The sequence below is a fragment of the Quercus suber genome, unplaced genomic scaffold (assembly GCF_002906115.3).
Source record: "Quercus suber isolate HL8 unplaced genomic scaffold, Cork oak 2.0 scaffold_51, whole genome shotgun sequence".
NCBI lineage: Eukaryota > Viridiplantae > Streptophyta > Magnoliopsida > Fagales > Fagaceae > Quercus > Quercus suber.
Window position 1 is genome coordinate 1622099 of NW_027069516.1, and position 25082 is coordinate 1647180.

At 39.3% G+C, this 25082-nt stretch overlaps 1 long non-coding RNA gene across 1 annotated transcript; it reads left to right on the forward strand.

Annotated features, from left to right (window-relative positions):
• The first annotated feature begins 20974 nt into the window (after window positions 1-20974).
• LOC111985129 (uncharacterized) lies at window positions 20975-24121 on the forward strand. Its single transcript, XR_002880012.2, has 3 exons — window positions 20975-21536; window positions 22893-23760; window positions 23876-24121. It is a non-coding gene; the product is annotated as an uncharacterized LOC111985129 (long non-coding RNA).
• The last annotated feature ends 961 nt before the right edge of the window (window positions 24122-25082 follow it).

Sequence of the window (25082 nt, forward strand, 5' to 3'; positions counted from 1 at the left end):
CATTTGTGCAAAAATGGAAGACAACAAAAGAATGGCCTACATCAAGCAGCAAGCTGCAAAAGAAAAAACAAGATGGGAGTCAACTCCCTAAGGGGACAGGTCCGCCAACCCATCATTCAAGAGGAAACCGTCAGAGAAGATTGACCGTCTTTCGAAAAAGCCCTAGGTGATACTCAATCTAGTTGTTAGGTTAAAGGTTGAACCTAAGAAAATGGCAACTCCGCTCGGCCAAGGGAGGGGTAAGGGACTCATGACGGGTCATGTCCCCGTCACTAAAAAACCACCCATCCTCCTCTGCCAGGATTCCCAGTATGCACTGGAGAAGCTTTTGTCCATCACTACAATTGACGATTACGAGGACTTAAGCAACCACGCGACCGAAGCTATAGGGGAGATAGGTCTTTTTAGCATTGCGCAAGTAACCGTATCTGTCTCCTTTCTCTTTCCTTCAACTTGCCTAGCTACTAACCCTTCTTTTGTTTTCAGGCAATGTTAATGATGAAAGGGTTGATGGGATGTTACCTAAACCACGAGGCGGCACCGGACCATGTTAGGGCAAAGGCAAGGTCGACATAGGATGAGCTTGCTGAGCTAAAGGCCTAGAAGACAGTTCAGGAGAAGAATCTTGCTTGCTTAGAGCAAGTTAGAGGTGAGTTGGAGAAGCAAATGGAAATGTCGAGGTAGGTCCTTGAGGATAAGGAGAAAGAGATTAGTGATGCCAAGGATAGGCTCCATTAGGTGAAGGAAGATGCGATACGGGAGTACTGTGATTCTGACACCCTCTTGGCAGAGCTTAGAGGCTCTTACTCTGATGGCTTTGATGACTACCTCCGTCAAGTAAAAGCTTCTTTTCTAGACCTGGACCTATCGCATGTTTCAATTAATGCCCCAGCCCAGACCCCAGCTTAGACCGTCCACTCCAAGAGTACTGATGAACTATTTGCTAACGATTCCCTTGCTAACGATCCTCATGGTGACGGAGAGTCTGCTCCCATTAAAGGCCAAATCCAATCCGTTAAGGGTGGTGCCCGTCAATCTGAAGACGTTCAAATTGTGGAAGAGAAGGATCAAGAAAACCCCCCCATCCAGCAGTAGTTTTTTCTATTTACTTTAACTAAAATGTAAAGTTTTTAAGAACAATATTTATGTTCAATTTATCCGTTGCTTTTTTGTGTCCATACATCCCCTTTATGGGCTTTCGTAGTATATTGATCATTTGTTTTAAAATGTCCATCTACTTTGACCTTTATTTCTGTAGATGAATCTGTTCAGTTTATGGTTATATGAATATAACTCAGTGGCTAGGATGGATCCGCTTGCCTTGTAGGTTTAAGCAAATGTATTTGAATTTGTTCACCTTGTGAGCCTAAGGGGTTTATGTCATCTCATTAGGGTGATCCCATCCACTTTATGGATTGGTTAAAAGATATATCTATCCGCTAAGTAGACTTGGTAAATTTGAGCTATTTTTGGCATGATTCCATCCACTTTATGGAACTATTAAATATAATATTTTTCAAGATGAGTCTGTCCACTTAATGGACTTGATTGTAATCTAACACTCATGGATAAACCCGTCCTCTTATAAACGTGATTTTATTTCAACGCATGGTTGGGTCCGTCCACTTTACGAATTTTCATAAATTTTCAGATCACCCTTTTTAGGATGAATCTGCCCTCTTACAGACTTGTGTTTTTATTTCAACGCGTGGTTGAGTCCGTCCACTTGATGGACTATCATTTTTTTCAAATCACCCTTTTAGGATGCATCCGTCCTCTTATAGACTTGTGTTTCTATTTCAACGCGTGGTTGAGTCTGTCCACTTGATGGACTATCATTTTTTCAAATCACCCTTTTAGGATGCATCCGTCCTCTTACAGACTTGTGTTTATATTTCAATGCGTGGTTGAGTTCGTCCACTTGATAGACTTCATAAATTTTCAAATCACCCTTTTAAGATGAATCTGTCCTCTTACGGACTTAACTATAGGGTTGTAGATAGCATACACATGGCATTTTTGAATAACTTCTCTTATTATGTGATAAAATATGCGTAAAAATTGTTCATAAAAAAGAAAAACTAAGTTATTGCCATTCGAGTTTTAAAATACTATCAAATAATAAAAATTAACTTAAAAGGAAGTAAACTGGAAATGAGGAGTGTTGTTTTCTTGTCACTGTCTACTGGTAGTACTTCTTCAGGTGCTCCGTGTTCCACGGGTGATGCAACTTTTTCTTGTCCAATGTCTCTAAGTGGTATGTTCCTTTTCTTTGCCATGATAGAATTCTGTATGGCCCTTCCCAGTTAGGTCCTAGCTTTCCCTGGAAGGCTTCCTTTATGGTGCCTGTTACCCTTCTCAAGACAAGATCCCCAACCTAGAAGTCCCTGTGTTTAACTTTGGAGTTGTAGTGCTTAACCATGAGGTTTTGGTATTGTGCTAGCCTTAGCTCAGCTGTTGTTCTGACTTCATCCACTAGATCAAGTTGCAGGCGCATGGCTTCATCGTTCTTGCCCCTATCCTGTAGCTTATAAGTCTTATTTCAGCTGGGATGATCGTTTCACTTCCGTATGCTAGTCGAAATGGTGTCTCCCCTGTAGGCATTCGTACCATTGTCGTGTATGCCCATAAAACTCTTGGTAGTTCATCTGGCCATATACCCTTCACCCCCTTGAGCCGAGTCTTGATGATTTTGAGTAAGGATTGGTTCGTGACCTCAACTTATCCATTGGCTTAAGGGTGTGTGGGGGATGAGTAGTGGTTCTTGATTCCTAACTACGAACAAAAGTATCTGCACACATTGTTATCAAACTGCTTCTCGTTGTCCGAGACAAGCAATCTAGGTATACCATACCTACAAATAATGTTCTTCCATACAAAGTTACACACATTCTTCTCCGTGATGGTGACCAAGGCTTCCACTTCTACCCATTTGGTGAAGTAGTCAATCACGACTACTAGGAACTTCAATTGTCTAACTGCTGTTGGAAAGGGGCCAATGATATCCAATCCCCATTGAGCAAATGGCCACGAGGCTGTCATTAGGGTGAGCTCCTCTATTGGTTGCTTTATGAGGTTGCCAAATCTCTAACACTTGTCGCAAACTTTGACATATGCATGGGCATCCCTCTACATGGTTGGCCTGTAGTATCCTGCCCAGATTAATTTATGCACCAATGACTGTGATCCAGAGTGGTTTTCACAAACTCCTTTGTGGACTTCTCTCATGACATAGTCTGCCTCAAGTACGGTCGAGAGAAGCCCCTCTTATATAGAACGTTTTTAATTAGAGTGAAGCGAGCTGCTTGAACCTTCAACTTCCTTGCAGCTTCCTTGTTATCTGGTAGCACGTCGTCCTTCAGGTAGGAGGCTATTGGTGTTGTCCAATAGTTCTCAGACACACTGGCATCATCTATTAATGATGAGATTTGAACGAAGGATAATACCTGACCCGGGATGAGCATGTGCTCTGCTAAAGCAGCTTTAGCAAGTCAATCAGCGTGCTCGTTCTCATCCCTTGGGATTTAAACAAACTTTACTTGAAGGTTGCTAACTCGACCTTTCACCTGTTCGAGATACTTCTTCATCTATTCATTCTTGCATTCATAGTCATCATTAACCTAACTGGTTACTTCTTAGGAATCTCAATATACGACCAAGTTTTCATCTCCTGCCGCCTCGGCAAGGTCCAGTCCCGCTATCAAGGCTTCGTACTCTACTTCGTTATTGGTCGAAGGGAAGTCAAGATGGACCATGCATTCGATCTTATCTCCTTCCAGGCTATGGAGTACCACATTAGCTCCACCTACTTGCCTATTGGAGGATCCATCTGTGTGGATGCTTCACTGTGGGTTCTCTTCTGCCCTCTGGCCTTTCACAATAGTGAATTTTGCGATGAAGTCAACGATTACTTGCCCCTTTATAGTCGTGCGCAGTCGATATTGTATGTTGAATTCGCTCTACTCGACTACCTATAATGCCATCTGTCCTATCACTTCAAGGCTGCTCATTGCTCTGCATAGGGGCTTCTCCGTCAGGACGACCACAATGTATGCCTGGAAATATGGCTCGAGCTTTCGCACCATAGTTACTAACGTGAAAGCGAGCTTTTCCATTGGGGGGTACTTCTCTTCCACTCCTCAAAGTGCTTGGCTTGTGAAGTATATGGGCTTCTGCACCCCATCCTACCAAAGCCGCGTTGATAGCGGTTGGGGAGATGACTAGGTATAGGAACAGTTCTTCCCGTGACTTAGACAGGCTTAGTAATGGCAGAGAAGAAAGATATGTCTTCAGATACTCAAATACTTGTTAGCACTCGGTCGTCCATTCAAACGACTTCTTCAATGTATGGAAGAAAGGTAGGCACTTATCTATTACTCTTAAGAAGAACCTATTTAATGCTGCTACCTTGCTGTTCAGGCTCTGTACCTCCTTGACCATCTTTGGCGGAGCTAACTCCATTATGGCTTGTATTTTTTCTGGGTTGACCTTAATTCCCCTTTGGGATATCATGAATCCCAGGAACTTTCCTGCCGTCACCCCGAACACACACTTGTTTGGATTCAATTTCATGTTATACGACCGAAGGGCATCAAATGTCTCTTGGAGGTTGCTTAAGTGGTCGTCATCCTCTATGCATTTTACTAGCATATCATCCACATAAACTTGCACATTCCTTACAATCTGATGCACGAACATTCTATTCATTAGCCTTTGTTACATGGCGCCCACGTTCTTAAGTCTGAATGGCATTACTTTATAGCAAAAGAGACCCTGACTGGTTACAAATGAAGTCTTCTCCTAATCCGTCTCATTTAGTTTGATTTAGTTGTATCTAGAAAATGCGTCCAGGAAGTTTAGCAACTGATTTCTTGCGGTTGAGTCTACCAAGGTGTCAATCAGTGGGAAAGGACAATTGTCCTTATGGATTATGATTGACGAATCAATTCCTGGCATGTCCACATGGCTCCAAGCGAACATGTCCTGGTTTTCCTTTAGGAACATCATGAGTTCTTGACGCACTGGCGGGCTGGCCAAAGTGCCTATCCTCATTGTTTGTTTAGGCCTAAAATCACCAAAGGGTACTTCTTCCAACCCTTCCACCGGTTCTGCTACTGTCTGCTATTCTTCTATACACATAGTCTGTAAATGATCGTCCATCTTCAACATGGAAATGTAGCATTCGCGTGCTACCACTTGATCCCCTCTTACTTCTTCCACTCTATACTTGATGGGAAACTTGATCATCAAATGGTAGGTTGAGGTTACGGCCTTCCATGAATTTAAAGTAGGGCAACCCAATATGGTGTTGTACATGGATGAACAATCAACAACCAGGAACGTGACATCCTTGGTGATCTGCTGAGAGTAATCACCGACCATTACTGGTAGGGTGATCGCCCTTAGAGGATGTACCCTTGTTCCTCCGAATCCTACGAGTGGTGCATTGGTTGGAATTAACCGTTCTTTCCCTATCCTCATCAGCTAGAATGCTGAGTAGTATAGGATATTGGTAGAGCTCCCGTTGTCCACAAGGACTCAGTGTGTGTTGTAATCCCATATACGTATGTTGATTACAAGTGCATTGTCGTGTGGGTGATAAAGACGTCGAGCATCTTCCTTCGTGAACCCAATTATAGGGTTGTCGATTCATGCCATCTTTGGAACATACCCCTTTAACTAGACGTTCTGAACCATTCGTAAGTTGCACTGCCCCTTATAATCATCCTTATGTCCCCAAAGGTGGCTTAAGGTGCTTATTTTCTCTCTGGGTAAGCTATCCTTGGGGCTGTTCTATCCATTCCTTACCGATGAACCTCTTCAACTTCCCTTGCCTGATGAGAGCTTTTATCTGCTACTTTAAGTATTAGCACTCGGACATGTCGTGGCTGTGATCGTTGTGGAAACAGCAGTACTTATCTCTAGATTGTCTTTAGACCTTTTGCTGGGGTCTCCCTTTAACTTGTTAGGGAATGTCAAGGCCCCTTCATCCTTGATTTGCATCAAGACTTGATCAATCGGGGTGTTCAGAAGGGTAAAGCTTGTGAATCTTTTGGTTGGAGGCTTAGAGCGTCTATCTACCCTTCTATCTCCTGTCCTAGCCATCTTTCGCCCCTTGTCCTATCGTGATCCTCCTGTCTTTCTCTTTTTTTGGGCTTCTCTTTGCGAGCTAGCAGCGCGTGTTCTGCATTCATGTATTTAGTAGCCCTGTAGAGCACATCCGACATGGTCTTCAGGTTATTCTTATACAAGGAAAATAGAAACCTACCCTTCTGCAACCTATTCATGAACACGACAACGAGTATCTTATTGTCAGCTTCCTCGATTGAGAGTGCCTCCTTGTTAAAGCGAGCTATGTAAGACCTCAACGTCTCATCCTTCCATTACTTAATGCTCATTAGGCATGCAGTGGATTTATTATACCTGTGCCCCTCGATAAAATGTGAGGCAAACTAGGAGCTTAACTCCTTCAAGGTACCAATGGAATTGGGTGTCAACCTGCTGAACCAAATCCTTGCGGGGCCCTTCAGCGTAATGGGGAAGGCCCTACACATAATCTTGTCTGCCACTCCTTGTAAGTGCATTAAAGTCTTGAAGGAATCTAGGTGATCTAGGGAGTCCTTAAATTCATAGTAGCTTTCCACCTGAGGCATACAGAACTTTGATGGTAGGGGAAATGACGTGATGGATGCAATAAATGGTGAATCAATTCGATGGACCAAGTCATCAAGGTCGCTAGACACCCATTCTCTGAGGGCGTTCATCATAAAGTCCATCTGTTCCTTCATCATCTGCATCTTCGCGACTATGTAAGGGTGAGCCGTATCCGTGGTAGATGGACGACTAGTATCCTGTCGCTCTTGTCTGTTTAGGGCATTGCTGCCTTTCGGCCCCTCTTGATTCCTTCTTTCAATGCTGGTTCCTTCCTGGTCCTCCTCCTAGGTATTAAGTGTTGCGTTCTTCTGGCGCAGCTGCTCCTCTAAGTCATGATTCTGCTTGGTAAGGCATTCCACTACTGCTGGGAGGGTTTGAACTTGTTTCTCTAAGGCAGTGGTGTGCAACTCGTCACCCTGATTGTTAGTGGTTGTTGCCATCGAACAAGTAAGTATCATTCAACTTTTTGTCCAGGAAGCGGTAGGTATGGCTTATCTCAAGGCTTTCCTACAGACAACGCCAACTGATGATGCCAAAAATAGTTAGTTAGTTACACAATCCTCACATGCTCAAAACAACACCTGCACAACACAAAACAAAAAGACCTTGGGAGAGTACCGGTGCGGTACTGACCAAAAACCCTCCGATGGTTAAGTTAGAGAACTTTTTCATAACTCTAGAGTGCCAGAGCGAAGGAGAATGCAAATACAAGATAACACATCGATGTGTTATTGAAGAGGAAATCGAAGTACTCAGCGTAAAACCTCTCCACTACCCTCCAAGCAGTAAATCGATCCACTAGACAATCAGTTAGAATACATGAATAGCAAGAGACCATGTCTTGTCTAGCTTTCTGGATCCCGCAACATGCCTAATTACATCCGCCAAAGCTTGGCTTCTTCCAATACTTCCCAGGAGCACCGAAACCTCATTTGACACTCAGAAAGGGTGTGGCAAATGTTTGGGCTATCAACCTCTCAAGAATATGGAAATAGAGAGGTAGGAGTTGAGGAAAACCATAAAGGATTGTGTAAAGAATTGTGGGTATAACAATCTCTCACTCTCAAAGGTTATGGCTTGGGTTTTCTTTTTGAAAAGCACTCCTCAACATATGTGGGTAATGAGGGTATATATAATGTGGGTAGAGATAGGGTGTATTAGATAGAACAAAATGGCAAAACAAAATGTTTCGTGGGCATCTCGCGAGACACTCGCGAAAACTAGCTGTCCCCATCCTGTCCTGACTCTTCGCATTCCAATCATGTGCTGGGCACACGCTTCACTTTGCAGGAAGGCTTCTCGTGAGCTACTCGCAAAAATTTCTTTGTCTTCAATATGCCTTGAGTCTTCACACTCACTCTCACACACAATCTTTACAATAAAAAACCCACATGAAATACAAGGTACATAAGATTGAACATAATTACAATCAAATTTGGTACGGAATTAAAGCCAACACAAAATAGTTGTAAATCACAACTTTACAATCTCCCCCTTTGGTTATTCCATGACAAAACTCCTAAAACAGACTCTAGACTTAAACATGAGTTTGGGAACAAAGGCAAAACTCACTCACACCTAGTTTAGAAGCTGTAAAGCACTTGCATTTATATATCTGGAATCTGAAACACTCACACGCAAATAAAACTTTCATTAAGCTTATGACAAGTTGAATACACAGTACATATATAAGCAAGTAAAATGCGATCAAGTTAGTAAACACTATATAAACAGTTAAGCATATCTTGATCATACAAGAACAGTAATTAAAGAATGACTACAATGATCATTTAGCTAGTAAATGATCATCCAGATACGCAATGCAATAATAGCAATGCATATATTAATTGCATGTCCAACACACAACCAATGCAAAATACAAGAAGTATTTGCATCAAGGATACGAGATCCAAAAGAGTACAAGTGTGTAGTACTCAAGATAATCTAAAAGTACTAAAAATATGCTACAAAGCAGTGATATAAACAAAGTACTGAATATTAAATTGAAATTAAACCAATGTACTTAAAGCTTTAAAAGAAAGCAATGTAAATATAAATAGGTGATGTGAGACAAAATGTCTAATGTTAGGCTGGCTTGATCTGCAATGCTCTCCCCCTATCACTACACTCCCCCTGTCAATAGCCATCTCTCTCTTTTTGTCATGGAATAGCTAGTCTTCATTTGTGGGTAATGTGAGTACAAATAGTGTAGGCACAGAAAGTGTGTATCAGACTGGGCAAGCTGGCAGAACAGAATGTTTCGTGGGTGTCTCGTGGGGAGACCTTACCCGGGAGATACTCGCGAGACACAGCTGTCTATATCTAGCCTGACTCTTCGTATTCCAGCACGTGCAGGGCACATGATTCTTTTTGCGGGTAGCTAAGTCGCAATATACCCACGAGAAATCTTCAGTCTTCAAACGTTTAGTCTTCACACTCTTTCTCTTTATCACATAACCCTTACAAAGAAATCCCACAATAAATATAGGGTACAACATATTGAATATAATTACAATCAAATTTGGTACGGAATATAAGCCAACAAAACAAACAATTGTAAATAACAATTTTACAAGTGTAAACACAAGCGTATAAGCAAGAGACCTACTCTAATCCATATTTAAAGCAACACAGTAGTAAAATGAAACGAACAAGAGTAGGGAAGAGAAAAACAAACACAGATAACAACGAAATATGTTATCAAAGAGGAAATAAAAGAACTCGATGAAAAACCACACCGCCGCCCTCCAAGCGAAAATCAATCCACTAAATAATCAGTTGGGATACAAGGGTGAGCAAGAGACCTTCCAAGCTTAATCTACCCTCTGTACCTAAGCCCTCCAAGCTCCTACTCCAACAAGGTTTCTTGGAACAATATCTTGTCTAGTTCTTTGGATCCCGCAACAAGCTCCATGTTACCTCTACCATTCTAGGCTTCTTCCAATGTTTCCCAGTAGTACCAAAACTCCACTTGACACTCTCAAATGGTGTGGTAAGTGTTTAGGCTATCAACCTCTCAATGATATGGAAATTGAGAGGTAGGAGATGAGGAAATTCCCAAGACAAATGTGTAGAGGATTGTGGGTATAACAATCTCGAACTCTCAAGGTGTTTGGCTAGGGTTTTCTCTCAGAAGCTCTCCTTAACATTTGTGGGTAATGTGGGTATAAATAGTGTAGGCACAGAAAGTGTGTATTAGACTGGACAGGCTGGCAGAACAGAATGCCTCGCGGGTGTTTTGCGGGAAGGCCTTACCCACAAGATACTCGCGAGACACAACTGTCTCCATCTGCCTGACTCTTCGCATTCCAGCACGTGCAGGGCACATGATTCAGATCTCGAGTAGCTAAGTCGCGATATACCTGCGACAAATCTTTAGTTTTCAAAAGCTTGAGTCTTCACACACTCTCTCTCTATCACATAACCCTTACAAAGAAATCCCACAATAAATATAGGGTACAACATATTGAATATAATTATAATCAAATTTGGCAAGGACTATAAGCCAGCAAAACAAATAGTTGTAAATAACAACTTTACAAGTGTAAACACAAGTGTATAAGCAAGAGAGCTACTCTAATCCATATTTAAAGCAACATAGTACTAAATGAAATGAACAAGAGTAGGGAAGAGAAAAGCAAACACAAATAACACCGAAACGTGTTATCGATGAGGAAACAGAAGAACTCGACGAAAAACCTCTCCGTCGCCCTCCAAGCAGAAATAGATCCACTAGACAAGCAGGTAGGATACAAGGGAGAGCAAAAGACCCTCCAAGCCTAACCTACCCTCTGTACTTAAGCCCTCCAAGCTCCTACTCCAACAAGGTTTCTCGAAACCGTGTCTTGTCTAGCTCCTCGGATCCCACATCAAGCTCCATGTTGCCTCTGCCATTCTAAGCTTCTTCCAATGCTTCCTAGCAACACCAAAACTCCACTTGACACTCTCAAAGGGTGTGATAAGTGCTTGGGCTATCAACCTCTCAACGGTATGGAAATGGAGAGGTAGGAGATGAGGAAATTCCCAAAACAAATGTGTAGAGGATAGTGGGTATAACAATCTCTAACTCTTAAGGTGTTTGGCTAGGATTTTCTCTAAGAAGCTCTCTTTAATATTTGTGGGTAATGTGGGTATAAATAGTGTAGGCACAAAAAGTGTGTAGCAAACTGAACAGGCTGGAAAAACAGAATGCCTCGCGGGTGTCTTGCGGGAAGGTCTTACCCGCGAGATACTCGTGAGACACAACTGTCTCCATCTATGCTGACTCTTCGCATTCCAGCGCATGCCGAGCACATGATTCATTTCGCGGGTAGCAAATTCATGAAATACCTGTGAGAAATCATCAGTCTTCAAATGCTTGAGTCTTCACACACACTCTCTATTACATAACCCTTACAAAGAAATCTCACAATAAATATAGGGTACAACAGATTGAATATAATTACAATCAAATTTGGCATGGAATATAAGCCAACAAAACAAATAGTTGTAAATAACAACTTTACAAGTGTATAAGCAAGAGAGCTACTCTAATCCATATTTAAAGCAACACAGTAGTAAAATGAAATGAACAAGAGTAGGGAAGAGAAAAGCAAATACAAATAACACCAAAATGTGTTATCGATGAGGAAACAGAAGAACTCTACGAAAAACCTCTCCGCCGCCCTCCAAGCGGAAATAGATCTACTAGACAAACAGTTAGGATACAAGGGAGAGCAAAAGACACTCCAAGCCTAATCTACCCTCTGTACCTAAGCCGTCCAAGCCCCTACTCCAACAAGGTTTCTAGAAACCGTGTCTTATCTGGTTCTTCGGATCCCACATCAAGCTCCATGTTGCTTCTGCCATTCTAGGCTTCTTCCAATGCTTCCCAGCAGCACCAAAACTCCACTTGACACTATCAAATGGTGTGATAAGTGTTTGGGCTATCAACCTCTCAATGGTATGGAAATAGAGAGGTAAGAGATAAGAAAATTCCCAAAACAAATGTGTAGAGGATAGTGGGTATAACAATCTCTAACTCTCAAGGTGTTTGGCTAGGATTTTCTCTAAGAAGCTCTCCTTAATATTTGTGGGTAATGTGGGTATAAATAGTGTAGGCACAAAAAGTGTGTAGCAGACTGAACAGGATGGTAAAACAGAATGCCTCACGGGTGTCTCGCGGGAAGGCCTTACCTGCGAGATACTCGTGAGACACAACTGTCTCCATCTATCCTGACTCTTCGCATTCCAGCACATGCCGGGCACATGATTCATTTCGCTGGTAGAAAAGTCATGATATACCTGTGAGAAATCTTCAGTCTTCAAATGCTTGAGTCTTCACATACTCTCTCTCTATTGCATAACCCTTACAAAGAAATCTCACAATAAATATAGGGTGCAGCAAATTGAATATAATTAAAATCAAATTTGGCATGGAATATAAGCCAACAAAACAAATAGTTGTAAATAACAACTTTACATGTGTAAACACAAGTGTATAAGCAAGAGAGCTACTCTAATCCATATTTAAAGCAACACAGTACTAAATGAAATGAACCAGAGTAGGGAAGAGAAAAGCAAACACAAATAACACCGAAACGTGTTATCGATAAGGAAACAGAAGAACTCGATGAAAAACCTCTCCGCCGCCCTCCAAGCGGAAATAGATCCACTAGACAAACAGTTAGGATAGAAGGGAGAGTAAAAGACCCTCCAAGCCTAATCTACCCTCTGTCCCTAAGCCCTCCAAGCTCCTACTCCAACAAGGTTTGTCGAAACCGTGTCTTGTCTAGCTCCTCGGATCCCACATCAGGCTCCATGTTGCCTCTGCCATTCTAGGCTTCTTCCAACACTTCCTAGCAACACCAAAACTCCACTTGACACTCTCAAAGGGTGTGGTAAGTGTTTGGGCTATCAACCTCTCAACGGTATGGAAATGGAGAGGTAGGAAATGAGGAAATTCCCAAAACAAATGTGTAGAGGATAGTAGGTATAACAATCTCTAACTCTTAAGGTGTTTGGCTAGGATTTTCTCTAAGAAGCTCTCCTTAATATTTGTGGGTAATGTGGGTATAAATAGTGTAGGCACAAAAAGTGTGTAGCAAACTGAACAGGCTGGAAAAATAGAATGCCTCGCGGGTGTCTTGCGGGAAGGTCTTACCCGCGAGATACTCGTGAGACACAACTGTCTCCATCTATGCTGACTCTTCGCATTCCAGCGCATGCCGAGCACATGATTCATTTCGCGGGTAGCAAAGTCATGATATACCTGTGAGAAATCATCAGTCTTCAAATGCTTGAGTCTTCACACACTCTCTCTATTACATAACCCTTACAAAGAAATCTCACAATAAATATAGGGTACAACAGATTGAATATAATTACAATCAAATTTGGCATGGAATATAAGCCAACAAAACAAATAGTTGTAAATAACAACTTTACAAGTGTAAACACAAGTGTATAAGCAAGAGAGCTACTCTAATCCATATTTAAAGCAACACAGTAGTAAAATGAAATGAACAAGAGTAGGGAAGAGAAAAGCAAATACAAATAACACCAAAATGTGTTATCGATGAGGAAACAGAAGAACTCTACGAAAAACCTCTCCGCCGCCCTCCAAGCGGAAATAGATCCACTAGACAAATAGTTAGGATACAAGGGAGAGCAAAAGACACTCCAAGCCTAATCTACCCTCTGTACCTAAGCCGTCCAAGCCCCTACTCCAACAAGGTTTCTAGAAACCGTGTCTTATCTGGTTCTTCGGATCCCACATCAAGCTCCATGTTGCTTCTGCCATTCTAGGCTTCTTCCAATGCTTCCCAGCAGCACCAAAACTCCACTTGACACTGTCAAAGGGTGTGATAAGTGTTTGGGCTATCAACCTCTCAATGGTATGGAAATAGAGAGGTAAGAGATAAGAAAATTCCCATCCAAAACAAATGTGTAGAGGATAGTGGGTATAACAATCTCTAACTCTCAAGGTGTTTGGCTAGGATTTTCTCTAAGAAGCTCTCCTTAATATTTGTGGGTAATGTGGGTATAAATAGTGTAGGCACAAAAAGTGTGTAGCAGACTGAACAGGCTAGTAAAACAGAATGCCTCGCGGGTGTCTTGCGGGAAGGCCTTACCCGCGAGATACTCGTGAGACACAACTATCTCCATCTGTCCTGACTCTTCGCATTCTAGCACATGCCGGGCGCATGATTCATTTCGCGGGTAGCAAAGTCATGATATACCTGTGAGAAATCTTCAGTCTTCAAATGCTTGAGTCTTCACACACTCTCTCTCTATTACATAACCTTTACAAAGAAATCTCACAATAAATATAGGGTACAACAGATTGAATATAATTAAAATCAAATTTGGCATGGAATATAAGCCAACAAAACAAATAGTTGTAAATAACAACTTTACAAGTATAAACACAAGCGTATAAGTAAGAGAGGTACTCTAATCCATATTTAAAGCAACACAGTAGTAAAATGAAATGAACAAGAGTAGGGAAGAGAAAAGCAAATACAAATAACACCGAAATGTGTTATCGATGAGGAAACAGAAGAACTCTACGAAAAACCTCTCCGCCGCCCTTCAAGCGGAAATAGATCTACTAGACAAACAGTTAGGATACAAGGGAGAGCAAAAGACCCTCCAAGCCTAATCTACCCTCTGTACCTAAGCCGTCCAAGCTCCTACTCCAACAAGGTTTCTCGAAACTGTGTCTTGTCTAGTTCTTTAGATCCCACATCAAGCTCCATGTTGCCTCTGCCATTCTGGGCTTCTTCCAATGCTTCCCAGCAGCACCAAAACTCCACTTGACACTCTCAAAGGGTGTAATAAGTGTTTGGGCTATCAACCTCTCAATGGTATGGAAATGGAAACGTAAGAGATGAGGAAATTCCCAAAACAAATGTGTAGAGGATAGTGGGTATAACAATCTCTAACTCTCAAGGTGTTTGGCTAGGATTTTCTCTAAGAAGCTCTCCTTAATATTTGTGGGTAATGTGGGTATAAATAGTGTAGGCACAAAAAGTGTGTAGCAGACTGAACAGGCTGGCAAAATAGAATGCCTCGCGTGTGTCTTGAGGGAAGGCATTACCCGTGAGATACTCGTGAGACACAACTGTCTTCATCTATCCTGACTCTTCGCATTCCAGCACATGTCGAGCACATGATTCATTTCGCGGGTAGCTAAGTCGTGATATACCCGCAAGAAATTTTCATTCTTCAAATGCTTGAGTCTTCACACACACTCTCTCTCTCTCTATCACATAACCCTTACAAAGAAATCCCACAATAAATACAGGGTACAACAGATTGAATATGATTGCAATCAAATTTGGCACGGAATATAAGCCAACAAAACAAATAGTTGTAAATAACAACTTTACAAGTGGAAACACAATCGCATAAGCAAGAGAGCTACTCTAATTCATATTTAAAGCAACACAGCAGTAAAATGAAATGAACAAGAGTGGGGAAGAGAAATGCAAACACAAATAACACCGAAATGTGTTATCAATGAGGAAACAGAAGAACTCAACGAAAAACCTCTCTGCCATCCACCAAGTGGAAATCGATCCACTAAACAATCAGTTGGGATACAGGGGTGAGCAAGAGACCCTCCAAGCCTAATCTACCCTCTGTACCTAAGCCCTCCAAGCTTTTACTCTAATAAGGTTTCTTGGAATCGTGTCTTGTCTAACTCTTCAGATCCCGCAACAAGCTTCATGTTGCCTCTGGCATTCTAGGCCTCTTCCAATGCTCCCCAACAGCACCAAAACTCCACTTGACACTCTCAAAGGGTGTGGTAAGTGTTTGGGTTATCAACCTCTCAGTGATATGGAAATGGAGAGGTAGGAGATGAGGAAATAGTGTAGAGGATTATGGGTATAACAATCTCTAACTACCAAGGTGTTTGGCTAAGGTTTTCTCTCAGATGCTTTCCTTAGCATTTGTGGGTAATGTGGGTATAAATAGTGTTGGCATAGAAAATGTGTATCAGACTGGACAGGCTGGTAGAACAGAATGCCTCGCAGGTGTCTTGCAGGGAGGTCTTTCGTGTGAGATACTCGCGAGACGCATCTGTCTCCATCTGGCCTAACTCTTCGCATTCTAGCACGTGTAGGGCACATAATTCATTTCGCAGGTAGCTAAGTCGCGATATACCCGCGAGAAATCTTCAGTCTTCAAATGCTTAAGTCTTCACACACTCTCTCTCTATCACATAACCCTTAAAAAGAAATCCCATAATAAATACAGGGTATAACAGATTGAATATAATTACAATCAAATTTCGCACGAAATATAGGCCAAGAAAACAAATGGTTGTAAATAACAACTTTACAAGTGTAAACACAAGCGTATAAGCAAGAGAGCTACTCTAATCCATATTTAAAGTAACACAGTAGTAAAATGAAATGAGCAAGAGTAGGGAAGAGAAAAGAAAACACCAATAACACCGAAACGTGTTATTGAAGAGGAAACAGAAGAATTCAACGAAAAACCTCTCCGCCGCCCTCCAAGCGAAAATCGATTCACTAAACAATCAGTTGGGATACAAGGGTGAGCAAGAGACCCTCCAAGCCTAATCTACCCTTTGTACATAAGCCCTCTAAGCTCCTACTCCAACAAGGTTTCTTGAAACTGTGTCTTGTCTAGTTCTTCGGATCCCACAACAAGCTCCATGTTGCCTCTGCCATTTTAGGCTTCTACCAATGCTTCCTAGCAGCACCAAAACTCCACTTGACACTCTCAAATGGCGTAGTATGTGTTTGGGCTATTCACCTCTTAATGGTATAGAAATGGAGAGGTAGGAGATAAGGAAATTCCAAAACAAATGTGTAGAGGACTGTGGGATAACAATCTCTAACTCTCAAGGTATTTGGCTAGTGTTTACTCTCAGAAGCTCTCCTTAACATTTGTGGGTAATGTAGGTATAAATAGTGTAGGCACAGAAAGTGTGTATCAGAGTGGACAAGCTGGCAGAACAGAATGCATCGCGGGTGTCTTGCGAGGAGGCCTTACTCGTGAGATACTCGCGAGACATAGCTGTCTCCATTTGGCCTGACTCTTCGCATTCCAACACATGCAGGGCACATGATTCATTTCGCGGGTAGCTAAGTTGCAATATACCCGCGAGAAATCTTTAGTCTTCAAATGCTTGAATCTTCACACTTTCTCTCTCTCTCTCTCTCTCTATCACATAACCCTTACAAAGAAATCCCACAATAAATACAAGGTACAATATATTGAATATAATTACAATCAAATTTAGCACAGAATATAAGCCAACTAAAGAAATAGTTGTAAATAACAACTTTACAAGTGTAAACACAAGCGTATAAGCAAGAGAGCTACTCTAATCCATATTAAAGCAACCCAGTAGTGAAATGAAATGAACGAGTAGGGAAGAGTAAAGCAAACACAGATATCACCAAAATGTGTTATCGAAGAAGAAACCGAAGAACTCGACAAAAACCTCTTTGCCGCCCTCCATTCAGAAATCGATCCACTAGACAATCAGTTGGGATACAAGGGTGAGCAAGAGATCCTCCATGCCTAATCTACCCTCTATACCTAAGCCCTCCAAGCTCCTACTCCAACAAGGCTTCTCAGAACCGTGTCTTATCCAGTTCTCCGGATCCTGCAACAAGCTTTATGTTGCCTTTGCCATTCTAGGGTTCTTCCAATGCTTCCCAGCAGTACCAAAACTCTACTTGACACTCTCAAAGGGTGTGGTAAGTGTTTGTGCTATCAACCTCTTAATAGTATGGAAATGGAGAGGTATGAGATAAGGAAATTCCCAAAACAAATGTGTAGAGGATTGTGGGTATGACAATCTCTAACTCTCAAGGTGTTAGGATAGGGTTTTCTCTCAGAAGCTCTCCTTTACTTTTATGAGTAATGTGGGTATAAATAATGTAGGCACAAAAACTGTGTATCAGACTGGACAGGCTAGCAAAACAGAATTTCTCGCGGGTGTCTCGTGGGAAGGCCTTACCTATAAGATACTTGGGAGACACAGCTGTCTCCATCTGGCCTGACTCTTTGTAGTCCAGCACGTGCAGGGCACATGAGTTACTTAACAGGATGCTAAGTCACGAGATACCCGCGAAAACACTTCATTCTTCAATAGCTTAAGTCTTCACATACTTTCTTTCTAACACACAACCCTTACAATGAAATCCCACATTAAATACAGGGTGCAAACGATTGAATAAAATTACAATCAAATTTGGCATAGAATAAAAGCCAACCCAACAAATAGTTGTAAATAACAACTTTACAGGAGCTAGTATTTTATTTATTTCCTTTTGGTCCCACTCCAAGCTACATACTAAAGCCCAATTGGAATGGCCCAAAAGGCTAGCCCAATTAGGTAATCGGTTATAAGGAGAGAAACATACAGAATTTTGTATAAGAATGAAATGGTTTGTATGTGTGTATTGGACACTCTATTATTCTCTCTTGAACATACACATATAAACTGATTGAGAGGCCATACTTCTTGGGCACAAGTGAAATTGTAGTGAAAATTAAAAGTGTTCTCAGGAACTTTCAATCTTTGGTTTTGAATTTTGCCGCGCCAAATTACACTCTCTTGTTCTTATATTCTGAAACTTACATAGTATATGTTAGGAATTGCGAATGAAGTAGATCCGTTAATTTTCCGTTGTGTATGTTTTTTACGTGATACAAACATGTATTTTTCCAACAATTGGTATCAGAATGGTCTTCAATTTTGAATCTATATAACATGATTTTTGAATTTTGGAATTAGAGATAATAGTTTCATGATGTTAGAAGATTATACATTTAATTTTCTACGTGGTTATTGAAATTATTGTTTGATGAAAACTGATATTGATGTTATGTTGTTGTTTAAATTTGAATTTAAGAATGATAAATTGAACTTTAAGGCTGTAGCATCAATGGAATTCAGTTTGATATCAATCTCTGTCTATTAGTTTCATATGATGGTTGCTTGTTCATGAAAAACAGTTGAAAATTGCTCAAGAAAAATTCTGAAAAATTCAGGTTTCATGAGATTCGATAGATCAAAAATTGCTTTCGATCAATCGAGTGAAATAGTGACCAATCTGTTTGATTCGATTGATATTCAATTGCTAGTCAATCGATCGAATGTTCTTTTTCAATCAATCAAGAAACGATCAAGTACCAATTAAGCCAGGCAGATTGTTAAGTTTGATTCGATTGCTAGTTGATCGATCAAATGTTCTTTTTTTATTGATTGAGAAGCAATCAAGTATCAATCAAGCCAGGCAGATTGTTTTGTGACAATTTTTCTATTTTTTCGATCGATCGAGATACAAATTCGATCGATCAAAAACTAAGAATTTTGAATTTTTTAAGTGTTTTCAAATGGATAAAGTGCAAGGTAGTGTGTAATTAGATTACACATGTTTTCTAATTAAAAATATTTATTTTAAAACATCTAGTGGGAGAGAGATACAAGGATTAGATCTCACGGCCTCCATTGTCAGTTTATAGTAGTATGATTAAGCTCCTCACCTTAGCATATATGTCTTGCTCCCTTCGGAGGGTGTTTAATTCATGATACTACAGATTAAACTTCTCAATGATGGATTATATGTGTTTTTACATTAAGAACGACCACGTTACCATGTAGTTACTTAATGACTCACATAGAATTTAGGCAATGGTGTACACTAGACTAAGTTTAATGTTAACCTCCCTTCGGAGCTATGTCATTATTACTTAGAGGCTAAATGAAAACGTTATTAGTGTTTGATAAGTGTTATCATGATAGCACTAAAAATAACAATATATATATGGTTCCTAGACCTAATCTAGGTACTGGCTCCATTTAAACCTTCTGCCATGGTCCACCCTATGCCAAGGCATACTTCCCATGGATTTGGGGAAACCTAAAACTTGTCACAGGCGCTTGTGCCCACATCGTCCATTACATGGACAATGTTGGTTTTTCTCCTCTTCAAATTCTGTGGATATTGCTCTCATGTTCATGTACAAGGATTGTGCCTTTCCAAATCAAGGATACTCATCCTTCCTCATCTCATTCATTACTATTTAGACGAGTTAATTAAGGACAAGTGAAGGTGGACGAGGTGTAACCCCATCAATCAGCAAAGGAGGGAAGTAATTAATGTAAGCCAATGGCGAGAAAAATAAAATTTTAGAAAAAGTGTAATGCATTTTTTGATAAATGCAATGTTCACAATATTTTCATAACAAATTCTAAGTGGCAGGTTATTACTAGCTGTAACTAATGGACAAAAAGTAATTTCAGTGGTAAGTTGAAATCAAAACCAATAACAACTTAAAATTTTATTATTCAAAAATGTAAAAATTTGAAATTTAAGTTGACTTTGACTATTAAGTCTTTTAAAATTCAAGCATGACAATGACTTTGTTTTAAAAATTGATGGCTAAATTGACTTGATAAATAGTTGAAGGACAAAATAACAATCTCCCCCTTTGGCAATTTATGACAAAACTTACATATAAATTGAAATGCTCAAATACAAGAATAGCCTTATTACAATAAATTGCCCAAATACATCACAAATCCCAATCTAAGACTTTAAACCTAATAGCACTACAACAAAATGTACTTTTAGTGACGAAAATTAGTGAAGAAATATTTTTCGTCACTAAAAATACAGCTTTAGTGACGAAATATGAATTTCGTCACTAATAATGAAAAAAATTATTACATTTAGCGACGAAAAATAAATTTCGTCACTAAAAGTGATCTGAAAAATGAGCGCCAGGGAGGGAAACTTTGGCGCCAACTTAATTAATCTATAGTGACGAAATAGTTCGTCGCTAAAAGTTGAAATTTTTAGTGATGAAATATTTCGTCACTGTAGGTATTATTGTGGATAGTTTTAGTGATGAAAATACTTTCGTCGCTAAAAGTAAGTATTAGTGATGAAACGTAATCATCACTAAAAAAATAAAAGTTTTGCACTTATATACTTTTAGCGATGAAATCACATTTTGTCACTAAAAGTATGCTTTAGTGACGAAATATGAATTTTGTCACTAAAAACAATAATAGATTTACCCTTATATGTTTTTAGCGACGAAATCATATTTCATTACTAAATGTATGCTTTAGTGACGAAATATGAATTTCGTCTCTAAATCTTGGGTTCTTTAGCGACGAAATTGACATTCGTCACTAAAAAACATAAAAAAAAAAAAAAAAAAAACACCTTTTGTGACGACGAAATGAGCATTGGCGACAGAAAATAATTCGTCGCTAAAGCCCACAAAAACTACCTCAGCTCACTAAAAACTCCTTTTCCAATTCCTTCATAACACTTCAAAATTCATTCCCAAAATATTCACACAACCCTTCAGCTCTCTCAAAAGAAACCCATTCGCACGCTATCGTCATCGTTGCCAATCGCGACGCTTCACCTCGACGCCGGCGACTCTTTAACTAGACACCGGCGACGCTTCTGACCGTCCCTTCATATTCCAACCCTTCACCTTCCGTCCTTTCGCATTCTGACTCCGACCCTTCGCATTCTGACTGTCCCTTCGCCTTCCGACCCTTCGCCTTCCATCCCTTCGCATTCTAATCGTCCCTTCATCTTCCGACTCCGACCCTTCGCCTTCCAGCCCTTCGCCTTCCGTCCCTTCGCATTCCGACCGTCCCTTCGCCTTCCGACTCCGACCCTTCGCATTCTGACTGTCCCTTCGCCTTCTGACCCTTCGTCTTCCCAGCTTCCGATCTTTGACCGTCCCTTCTCCATACGGTGCATCGCCGTCCCAACGGCCCAGCGCCACCATCCGCTCCTCCCTTCGACCCTTAGAAGCCACCATTCGTGCACTTCGTCGACGCCGCCAGCGCTCCCGTTTACTCCCTCCCTCAATAGCACCAGGTACGTATGTGATGCTTGAGTTTGGTTTTGTGAGCTATTGTGCCTGTGATGCTTGAGTTGCTGCGTTAAGACTTGAGTGGGTTAAGCTTATTGCTACTATTACTTGAATGTAATTGAGTAAGTGGCAGACTTGAGTGTGTACTTGATTGTGTAGGGTATTAGTCATTGTAATTGTCACACATTGCTAGCATCAGGTATCAGTTGAGTACTAATTAGCTCAGTAGGTTGTATTAAGCATGTGATTGAGTAATTAAGCATTGTAGCAAATTTTTGTAACTAATTAAATTACATGTTAGGTTCAATATGTTAGCTTCAAGTGAAATAATGTCAATAATTACATATGCAAATCATTAATATATTTTGAATGCAATGATGGAAATCCATTGCAATAATAAAAAAAGCATATTGTGATGAAAATTTTGATGCAAGTTTGATGCAAGATGTTTTGAATTTACCAGTTAATGTTAGTTGCGATTCAATGTTATTCAAATTGATTTTGTAAATTCAGTTCTGGATTTTCTAATTGCAAAATAGTCTTTTGCTTGTGGTGTGCAGGAACTATTCGATGAAATGTAACAGAGAGAATTAGATAGTATTTGCTTTGGTTTGAGTTTTAGTGTTTCATATTTTATATGATTTTTTATTTAGTTTGTGTATCGAATTTTTAAGAGTTGAATATACTAAAGTATAGTAACCGATTTCAGCTAATTTGTTTTGGAATTTTATTTAGCCAAAGATTTGATTTGTTAGCCTGACTTTGATGTTTGTTAACTTAGCTAACATATACACATTATATATATAAAATTTTATTGCTTTGCTTTATATAAGAGACATCTGCCGCTAGTTATTTTGGTTACTCTGTGATTGTGCCACAACAATTGGTATTTGCTTTGATTGTGCCGGAACCTTTGGATTTGTGTTGGTTGTTTCGTACTTCTCTCCTTAGTTTGTGCTTTGCAGAAATTTGTATTCTGAACCTTTGGTATGTGATTTGGTGGGTTACCCATTTCTAATGTAGTGTGGGTCAACTAGTGTTTGTGTTACTTTTTATGTACCCATCAAAAGTTCTGTAAAACACAATCTTATTTCCATCCACTTCCATATCACAATTTACACTTGATTTTTCACAGATAAAGAAAGAGTTGTTAAGTAGTCTGACCCAATGATAATTTTCTTTTTATGTACTAGCTAGTAAAACTTGCCTCAAAACCCATATTTCAACTATATCAGTAACATAGCAAGTGCTAAGGTTGAATATTTTTATAACTAATAGTTTTTTTTTTCCTTCTTCTTCTTCTTCTTCTTTTGTATGTGGGCTAAAGCTAACTAAAAGTTATCTTTCTTTTTTATCTCCAGCTCTCTTTCTCTTTTGTGGCTGAAGAAATTGTGTGGAACAAGGTGAAGAGTACAAGTTAATTTTGGATTTTTTCTGAAAGTTGTAAGCTTAGCTTGAGAAAAGTAAGTAAATTTTAGTTGAAAACCTTTTAAAACTCTATACTTGTGATGTTGGAAATTGGTTTTGTGGTGGTTGTTGTGTTGTAGCAAGCGAGTGGCTTGCATAGTGTTATAAAGTGATTTAAATACATATTGGAAGTGTTTTTCAATTCTTGCAAATGTGAATGAGTATTGTTGATTAGATGTGATAAATAGTATGGAAATTTGATTTAAATATTTGTAAAACTCTATACTTGTTATGTTGGAAATTGGTTTTGTGGTGACTTAAATTTATATTGGAAGTGTTTTTAATTTCTTGCAAATATGAATGAAACTTGTTGATTAGTAGCAATTGTGTTCCTTTATTCAATTTCAATACTTGTAAGCATTATAGTTGTGATGTTGGAAATTTATTTTGTGGTGAGTTGTTGTGTTGGAGTAAGCGGGTGGCTTGCATGGTGTTATAAGGTGGTTTAAATTCATATTGAGAGTGTTTTTAATTTCTTGCAAATGTGAATGAAACTTGCTCATCTAGTTCCTCAGTAGAGTATATTCATCGGTTAGAAAATGAGATAATTGAGCTCAAAAAGGCAAGAGTTAGGGACGAAGAGGAGCGAGCTAAGGAGCAAGAGGCACGAGCTAAGGAGCAAGAGGCACGAGCTAAGGAGCAAGAGGCGCGAGTTAAGCAAGATGAGATCCAAAAGAATATTCTTAATTTTTTGAGGAGCAAGGGTTATGATGTCGGTTTTAACTATGGGGGTGGTTCATCTTCAAGTTAAATCACTTATTGGTAACACTTCATTTTTTATGTATCATTTGAAACTAATTGTTAGAAATTTTTTTATAACATAGTTAATGTTTTTACTTTACGATTTTAACGTAGTAGTGTTTTTATATTTGTATAGATTTCTTATTGGTGGCTTTAGGGGATTTACTTTTGGCATTATTTGAAGACATATGAGGACATCTTTTGGCTTTAGGGGGTTCTAATTATATTATGCTACATTTTTTGTATTGTTATAAAACATCTTAAGTTATTATATGTGTTGCAAACAATTATTGTATGGAAGGAGTTTGAATTTGATACTTGTTTTAATTTTAACTTGTGGAATGTATGGATCGATTTTTTATAAATGTGTTGTTGAAATAAATGTGCTAATCAAATATGAGGTTTTAATAATGTAATGACAGGTTACAAGTTAATATCAACGTCATGAAAATAATAAAAACAGAAAATAAGTTTTAGTGACAAATTTTTTCGTCACAAATATGGCAACAAAAAATTGTTTTAGTGACGAAATATTTCGTCACTAAATGCAGTGGAATTTTGTAAGAAATGGTTTTAGTGACAAAAATTTTCGTCACTATATGTGCATGGATTTTCTTAAAAATAGTTTTAATGACGAATATTTTCGTCACAATATGTACCCGAAAATAGTTTTAGTGACGAAATTTTTCGTCACTAAATATGATTAAATAAACTGAAATGGTTTTAGTGACGAAAATATTTCGTCACTGTATACTATTTTTAGCAAGGAAAACATTTAGCGACGAAACGTTTTCGTCGCTAAAAGTTTTTTTAAAAAAAAACAAATTTGACTTTTAGTGACGAAATTTTTCGTCACCAGGACTTTTAGCGATGGGGCTACAGCGACGAAACGAATTTCGTCACTAAAAGTCTAATTTCGTCACTAAAGGTTCTTAGTGACGAAAAACTGGACTTTTAGTGACGAATTATTTCGTCACTAAAAATACATTTTCTTTTAGTGAAGTTACTAAAAGGGGTAGAAAATCTTGATTAGAATGTACCTACCTTTCTTGAAACACTCAAAAGAGCACATTAACGCATGTGTGGAAATAAAAATAGATAAACAATATAAATCATCAAACTAAAACAAACTAACTCTACCCTAAGTTAGATACATTAAAAAATATATATATATATATATATATATATTCTCCCTCTTTCAAAAACAATTTCATCTCCCCCTAAATAAAAACAATTAAAAACCTTTTTAACAAGATTCCCAAAATTTATCTTTTTAAAAAACTTTCTCCCCCTATAAAAATAGAAAAAACAAAACAAGTTTTGGGAAAAACAATTTTGGGGAA